The 8,810-nt window shown below is 35.2% G+C and overlaps 1 protein-coding gene across 1 annotated transcript in view; it reads right to left on the reverse strand.

Annotated features, from left to right (window-relative positions):
- Nucleotides 1–3,138, reverse strand: part of snap25b (synaptosome associated protein 25b) — a 43,084-nt gene extending 39,946 nt beyond the window's left edge. The window contains exon 1 of the mRNA XM_058750343.1: nucleotides 2,998–3,138. The gene's annotated coding sequence lies outside the window, so the exon portion shown is untranslated. The remainder of the gene's footprint in view (nucleotides 1–2,997) is intronic.
- Nucleotides 3,139–8,810: the final 5,672 nt, after the last annotated feature.

The following is an 8,810-nucleotide window of genomic DNA, read 5'->3' on the forward strand; positions in this document are numbered from 1 at the left end:
TATACAGTATGTGCATAAATTACATTTCCATACATGAAATATGTTGTCAGATGCAGTAATAACATATATGAAGACTATTGGAACAATTTCATATAATAACATCTAGCTCATAAAAATATGTATGTTTATGAATGTGTAATACATTTAATACAGTACATGTATATCTTAAACCCTTGAAGCCCTTGAAACCCTTACAAGTAAATATAAAAGCATGAATACAAAACATAATCCAATAATTTTGGTGTTTTAAATATATATAGTTGTAAATAAAACAGAAATTATTAAGTTTTATAAGAAACTTTTTTAAAATTTAAATTTAAGTTATTTTACTATTTAAATACTACTTTTCTACTTTAACATTTCATGTTTAACTCAATTTAAATGTGAAATTTACTTGCAATTTTTCAATAAAAAAATTATATACTATTTTTTTTTAGAGCATATACAAGTTTTACTAATTTTACATATGCTATGAACTTTTATTTTTATCTACCCTGAGAATGTATATATGGAAAAATTATATATTGCCTTATAGGTAGCATATATGACAATATCATATTGATATATGGCAATATATGTTGAATTTGGATAAATGTGGTGTAGAAACAATTTTCACTCAGAAATTACAAAGAAATGGCAAGTAACACATTGAATTAAAGGTGAAAATTTGAAGTAAAAAAACTGAAATTGTATTTTTCTTATAAACCAAACTCCAAAAATCCTAATTTGTGACCCTGGATCACAAAATCAGTCTTAAGTGTCAATTTTTCGAAATTGAGATTTATACATCATCTGAAAGCTGAATAAATAAGGCAAGATACAACTATTTGAAAATCTGGAATCTGAGGGTGCAAAAAAATCGAAATATTGAGAAAATCACCTTTAAAGTTGTCCAAATGAATTCTTAACAATGCATAATACTAATCAAAAACGACGTTTTGATATATTTACAGTAGTACATTTACAAAATATCTTCATGGAATATGATCTTTACTTAATATACTAATGATTTTTGGCATAAATGAAAAATCTATAATTTTGACCCATAAAATGTATTTTTGGCTATTGCTACAAATATACCCCAGCGACTTAATACTGGTTTTGTGGTCCAGGGTCAAATTTTATTTACAACTTCGAAAAAACAGCTTAGTTAATATTGCCTTTGAGGTCTGTAAATAATGCTCCAAATCCTTTTCAGACAAATGTATCACTGTTTTGATTAATTTTTAAACACCATGTGTTAGGAAAAGCAGCGCTAGACTTCACACTGTGTTATCCCTTGGAACAAAATGCATACAGGTAGAGGGTGTGCCCAAAATATTCATTTCCACCTGCTTCAAGCACCTCAATTATTTTCTAAAACTGGATCATTTTGACAGTAATCTAAAAATAAAGCAACAATACAACACATTCCCTCCAGCAGCCACACATGAACCCTGAACAAAGCATCTTTCTGTTCAATGTCACTAGCCTCTCCGAAGGAACAGTTCGGTGCCAACACCCGCTGGAAGATATAAAGCTGTAAACAGACCTGATGACGAAGAAAACACACCCTGGCCTAGATAAACAGTTATGCAATCCGCACTGGCCACTTCTCCCCAAAACAGAAGAGCAATGCCAACATTTCAAGTCCCAAGGCTCTCCTTGAACATCGATGTCTGTTGGCTCACTGCACATGGCGAGGTGTGACAAAATTTTGGCAGCACTGATTGATATAGAGAACAGCCAACCCTTTAAATGCAATTATGGTCAGGGTCCAGCTGCCCTTCAATGTGACTTCAGTCACATTTATCATCTACCAACAAGCTCATCTTTCATTCCACTTATGTCTTATGATATAGTATTGCATTAACATAAGAGCAAGTTAACACATCACCATGGAGGATAGGGCTATATAGATTAAAAAAAAAAAAACAGACCAACTTATAGGAACCATTAAAATGCAACAAGTTAATGAAAATGGGTCTCTTCATCAACTGTGGTCAATGAAAACATGAAGACAAAGCACAACAATAAACGCCTTCATTAAGATCACAAAATAAACAATTCAATAAATATCAATTAAATATACTAAATGCAACACAGAACAATCAACTGCACACATCTGATACACAAATAGGATAAAATTTAAATTTGACATAAAATTAATCAAATGTGATTCCTCACACAGGGAATTTTGGGAATGCCCCTTTTCCACAAATTAAAAAAGGTTTCACATTTTTCTTATTAAAAAACAAACAAACATATTTTACCTTAAAGGTAATTTGCTTTGTTATGTATAATTGCATTTATGCATGCATTTTATATTTATATTTAACAAATGCATACTGAACATCTTTACATTTTTTCTCCATAAATATAGAATAAAATGCATGGTTTTTCTTTTAGAATATATTAAATAAACTTGCAGTTAACTATTTAAGAGATGTTATTCTATAGCACGGATTCTCCATTACAATCACTTACATTTTTAAAGTGCACTCAACCATTATATGGGAAAATCTCCCCCCTACAGTATATGATTGCAAATACAGTCCAGACTAACCCTACTTGTTGTTTGAGTAAACATTCTTTTTTATAATGAACGTCTTGCAAGTCTAAAAAACAAAACAAAACTGGACACACTCTAATTATTTCAATTTTGCTCAAAAACTAGGACACATCTATGATTTTTTTTCAAAAGAAAACGGTTTGTTTGTACCACTGACGCTTGACTTCCACAAAATCGTTAATTCGATGCAAAAATAAGCAGTTTCGTCCTTGTTCGGTGTATTTTTAATGTTTTGGCGGGCGCGTCTCTTAATGAGCGCTGTCCGCGGTGCTGAAAGACACACAACAGGCATGAGCACGACCCGACGCTTTGAATCGCTCAGGTACAGCTCTGATATCTCTCTGAAACTTCATCGAACATAAAAACGCAAACTATATAAAATAATTAAAATTAACTAAGTGCATAGCTCATGCAAAAAGCTGTGCAAAAAAAATCAAAACACCTACCTCGCACTCGATGAACCACGTTGGGGATGTTACTATCGCCTTGCCTCCTTCAGCACTGATTTGGGTCACCTAATGCGCGTGCACACAGCTCTGGAGTGAGCGAGTGAAAAAAACCTCATCCCTCATCAAAGATGGCGTGCCCCTCTGACGTTTTAATGACCCTCAATAGGGCGTGGCCATACAGCCCCTGTGTGAGTGTAAATGTCCCCGCCCTCATCCGTTCTAACGTCATAATGACCCTCAGCACTAGGGCGAGGCTGCCAGAGATTTAGCGCTCATTGATCCCTGCTTCATGTTATATTGGAAAGTATGGGTTGTTTGTCTCCATATGATTTATTGTGATTGTGAAATTAAGCAGTTATCCTTTAAAATGCTGGGAAATGACCTTGGGAATCACCTAATAGACTGTGGCCTCAGAGCAGTGGCTCTCAACCCTTTTTGACTCCAAAGCTTCATTGTTCAGGACAATATTCAAAGGCAACCTTTTGAAACTACGGGCATCGCTAAATTAAAATAAACAATTGTAAGTTATTTCACTATTCCAGATGTTACAGGAATATGAAGAATTGTTGTTGAGTTGTTGAAAAGCCGAATGACAAATTTGTCCATTTTGTTTGAATCTGACCACGTCATCAGTTTACAAGACCTCATTAATGGATAATATACAAGCATGTATAAAGAAGTATGTGTGAAAATGGGGGGAAAAAAATAGTATTGGTAAAGGCATAGTTCACTCAGATATGAAAAGTAGTACAACCCGTGTTCCGGAAATGTTGGGACGGTTTTTTAAATTTGAATAAAATGAAAACTGTAAGACTTTCAAATCACATGAGCCAATATTTTATTCACAATAGAACACAGAGAACATAACAAATGTTTAAATGGAGAAACTTTACACTTTTATCCACTAAATCAGCTCATTTCAAATTTGATGCCTGCTACAGGTCTCAAAAAAGTTGGCACGGGGGCAACAAAGGCTGAAAAAGCAAGAAATTTTGAAAAGATTCAGCTGGGAGAACATCTAGCAACTAATTAAGTTAATTTACATCAGATCTGTAACATGATTAGCTATAAAAGGGATGTCTTAGAGAGGCAGAGTCTCTCAGAAGTAAAGATGGGCAGAGGCTCTCCAATCTATGAAAAAGTGCATAAAAAGATTGTGGAATACTTTAAAGACAACGTTCCACAACGTCAAATTGCAAAGGCTTACCCTCAGGACATTCAATATGTAGATGAGTTTGTTTCTTTATGGGAACATATTTGGAGAAATTTAGCATTACATCACTTGCTCATCAATGGATCCTCTGCAGTGAATGGGTGCCGTCAGAATGACAGTCCAAACAACTAATAAAAACATCACAATAATCCACAAGCAATCCATCAATTAATATCTTTTGAAATGAAAAGCTGTGTGTTTATAATAAACAAATCTATCAGTAAGGCATTTTAACTTTAAACCATCACTTCTGGCCAAAATACCAGTCTGTAATTCATAATAACGCTTCCTCCAGTGAAAAGGTCTGTCCTCTGTTGCCCTGTCACATCAAAATCCACTAACATATTTATATAGAAGTGTACTGGACTGTTTTCACTTGTAAAGGGTGCTTGATCTGTGCATATTTCTCTCCTGATTCAGACGAAACAATGTTTTCCACTGGAAGCAATGATTTGAAGGTAAAAACATCTTGATGGATTTGTTCATTACAAACATGCAGCTTTTTGGATGAACTACTTCATTAATCTAAAGGAGTAAATATCAAGTGGAACAGAAGTTTGCTGAAGTCCCTTGATGTTACCCCTGTGTGCTACATTTACAGTGGGTCTTGAAATGGTTGACTTGTTTATATTTCCAAAATCTTTATAAAAGAAAAAAAAAAAAAACATCACTTGTTTGTTTCTTGCCCCAAGCATAAACTCTCCCTGATCTTCTAATGGGAGCAAGATCAGATAAAAGTGCTTTAGTTATAGAGACTTACAGATTCAGATAAGGGGCATGGATCAATAGCTCTTATTTAATTATTTAATGACTTTTGGACTTCTAAAGGTTCTTGTTTACTGTTCTTTCGGTTTGTATTTGTATCTAGAGTGTGTTTCTGTGGAAGAGGATGTGTTAGACAAGGTTTTTGTGTTTGACTTTGGTGAAGGAGGACCTGAAAGAGAAAGAAACAGCAGGCTAGTAGTACAAAACAATCTGGCAAAGTGCTTCGCTACATTAAAACAAATCAAGACATAAAATCTGGATTCTCAATTCAGCAGGACAGATGAAGGTCAAGAATCCTCTGAGATAAAATACTGTCCGGTGAAGAGACAAAGAGCAGTTCGACTGTTTAAACATGCACTGTACAACAAATCACACACACCCTGTTAGACAGCAGAGGAGAAAAGAACTGCTGGAGGGTGCGGATATTGACTCAGCACATACAAATGAGACAGTAATGCTAGTTAGTGCAACATCCAACAAACAGGAATCCCTGCTAAATATATCGATTTACACTTACAAGACTATTACGGCTAAAAAATCCATGTCTTTAGCACCCAAGTCTCGTTTACTGTCTGAAGATGCCGCTGTTATCCAGAATTAATTTATGTGCTTATTTTGTCTGGCATATTGAGGTCTTGATGACATTTAAATTCAGATTAGGTAAATTTGTTTTTTATTATGAGATGTGATTTACATACTATTGCAGCTCCTTTCTGTTCGCACCGGCAGAGCAAGTGCTGATTAATCCTGAATTCTTTGACACAAGTGCACATTTAAAGGACCCACACTGTTACCAATTAAAGCTCATTTATTTGAGCCAGATTCCCTTCAGTCTTTCTTGTCAGTTAGCACTGCCAGAACCCACCCCACAACACGTCAGAAAGAGCCCTTCTCCTATGTTTCTCATGGTAAAAAAAGGTGGGAAATCTGTCATTAATCTCATAATTCGCCTACCATCGATGATTGCACGCTGAACTGTGAATAAGGAGCAGAAACAATATCTCATCTTTGTGTAGGCTTAATTGCACTGCTGCAGATGTAGATAATTATACAGGAGAAAATTAATGTGAAATAATAAAAAGAGGCACATTTACAGAGAGCCACCTTTCTAAATATCATGTGCGCATCTTAATAATTCACATGCGCATGACGTCCAGCATATTACAATGACACGAAACATCACAACTTTCCAAGGACTTAATGCCTCACTCTAAATACCCCATGCGGTCAAATTGGATAAACTAATTGAATATGCAAATTAACCATTAATTATGATCTTTTCAATTTGTTTTTTTACCATAATTGGACTAACCACAAAAATATGATATATATAAATGTGATATTTTAAGGACAGAGAATGGCATACTAGCTTTTACTGCACAGTACTATATACTGTGGAAGCCTGTTTCCACACTCTTAACAATAAAGGATGCAAAACGGGTTTTCACAGTGAAGAACCATTTTTGGTTCCCCAAAGAACTTTTCAGAGAACAGTTCTTAAAAGAACAATTTTTCCAGTCATTTTTTCCTAATTCAAGAACATTTAACAATCTAAAGAATATTTTCCACTTTAAAGAACCTTCAGTGATTCCATGGGATGTTAAAGGTTCTTCATGGAACCATAGATGCCAGTAAAAACTTTTAATTTTAAGAGTACTTTGATTTTAGAGGTTCTTCATGGAACTACAGAAGCCAATTAAGAACCTTTACTTTTAAGAGATCACCTCGGATTAAAAATGAATAAAGGCTGTTGTTAAATATACTAAAGGAAATGTAAAGACATACTGAGACATATTAGTCATAATCGAGAGACATAAAATTGCAATTATGTGAAATAAAATCAGCTGTGATTTCAAATCGCACTGTAAATTAATGAGAATAAAGTGGAATTAACTCATTTACCATGAAGCTGTAGTATTATTGCCTACTATTAAAGGAAACAGTACGCATTATTCCATTGATCAATGCATGATCTCATCAAGCTGCATATTTAATTTAGTGTGCAATTATTGCAAATTATATTTTGCAATTTTGTGCTTTAACATTTAGTTGCCTTTTTAAATAAGACGTCAGGTGCACTGCATTGTATGATACAGTCCTCTGCTCATTTTTTGTATGCTGCTCATTTTTATAAAATTTTAGATAATTCTTACAAATTTGTACCATTGTGTAAAAATGTACCATTTAGGGGCAAAAAGATTTTGTATCTTAGAATACTGCTTCACTGACAGCTTTGTACCATTTTTCTAACAGTGTAGATGTTTCTCTTTAGAGTCACTAGAATGCTGTTTCGAGCAACTGGCATTCAAGGCTGGAATTACAAATACATTTCAGTTTATTTAAAACTAATTGTGTCCTAAAAAACAGAATGTCATACAATAACATTTGGACTTAATGATACTTGTTTCACCTTCTTTTCTTGAATAACCTTCATCTGCTTTTCTACATATTCCTCCTTTCTCATTTGTGGTACACCTTTCTCCTTTCCCCCTCCTCTTCCTTTTTCCTTTGGAGCTAAAGATTAGGAGCTGAGGTCAGTGTGTCTGTGAGTGCCACATCATCAAGGCAATTACCTCCAGCACTGGAGCCGATTATGATTTCCTCATCCTTTTAAGGACTTGCACTTATTAAACAGTCCTGGTGTATGACTGAATTATTTCATATCGAAACCAACCTGTCTATTGATTGCCCTGCTTCTGTCTCTAGTGCAGAAGAATTGATATCTTCAGTGTCTTGTCCTTTCTGCAACGGCCACTTGAACTATTATCACATCCGGTTGCACAGTATGGAATGACAGATAGAGTTCCAGCTGACTCCACTGTGTCTCCTTTCATGCGAATGTGCCGAGTCAGAGCCTGGGAACAACAACGTGCAGGTGTTCTGAATTTCTATTGAGCTTTGCAGAATTTACATTCAGGAGATGAACAGCATTTAAAACTACATTTTAGACATTTTAGACATGTGCTCTTTAGTTTTTAGGGTCTTGTAAAAGAAATAGTTCATCCAAAAAGAAAGATTTGCTTAAAATTTACTTACCTTCAGGCCATCCAAAAAATAGATGGATTTGTTTCAATTTGGAACAGATTCGGAGAAATTTAGCATTACATCCCTTTCTCACCAATGGATCTTCTACAGTGAATGGGTGCCGTCAGAATGAAAGTCCAAATAGCAATCATCCACAAGTAATCCACACCACTCCAGTCCATCATTCTTGTGAACTGAGAAACTGTTTGTAATATACAAATCCATCATTAAGACATTTTAACTCCAAACCATTGCTTCTAAAATACGATTAATCCATATTCAATATCCAAAATATTTAATCAGAAGAGAAATATGCACAGATCAAACACTGTTTACAAGTGACAAAAGACCAAAACAGCTCTAAACAAATATATATATATATATATAACCTTTTCCCTGTATGAATGAATGAATGATGCATTTATATAGCACTTTATTGTGTATTGCTGTACACCAAAGCACTTTACAATCATGTGGGGGGTTCCTTCTCAACCACCACCAGTGTGCAGCATCCACTTGGATGATGCGACAGCAGCCACAGTACAAGTGCGCTCACCACACACCAGCTACAGGTGGAGAGGAGAGAGAGATAGAGCCAATCAAGTGGATGGGGATTATTAGGAGGCCATGATTGACAAGGGCCAGTGGCAGGAATTTGGCCAGGACACCAGGGTTAGACCCCTACTCTTTACAATGAGTGTCATGGGATTTTTAATGACCACAGAGAGTCAGGACCTCGGTTTAACATCTCATCCGAAAGACGGTGCTCTTTTGACAGTATAGTGTCCCCATCACTATACTGGGGCGT

This window comes from Onychostoma macrolepis, chromosome 17 (assembly GCF_012432095.1).
Source record: "Onychostoma macrolepis isolate SWU-2019 chromosome 17, ASM1243209v1, whole genome shotgun sequence".
Lineage (NCBI taxonomy): Eukaryota > Metazoa > Chordata > Actinopteri > Cypriniformes > Cyprinidae > Onychostoma > Onychostoma macrolepis.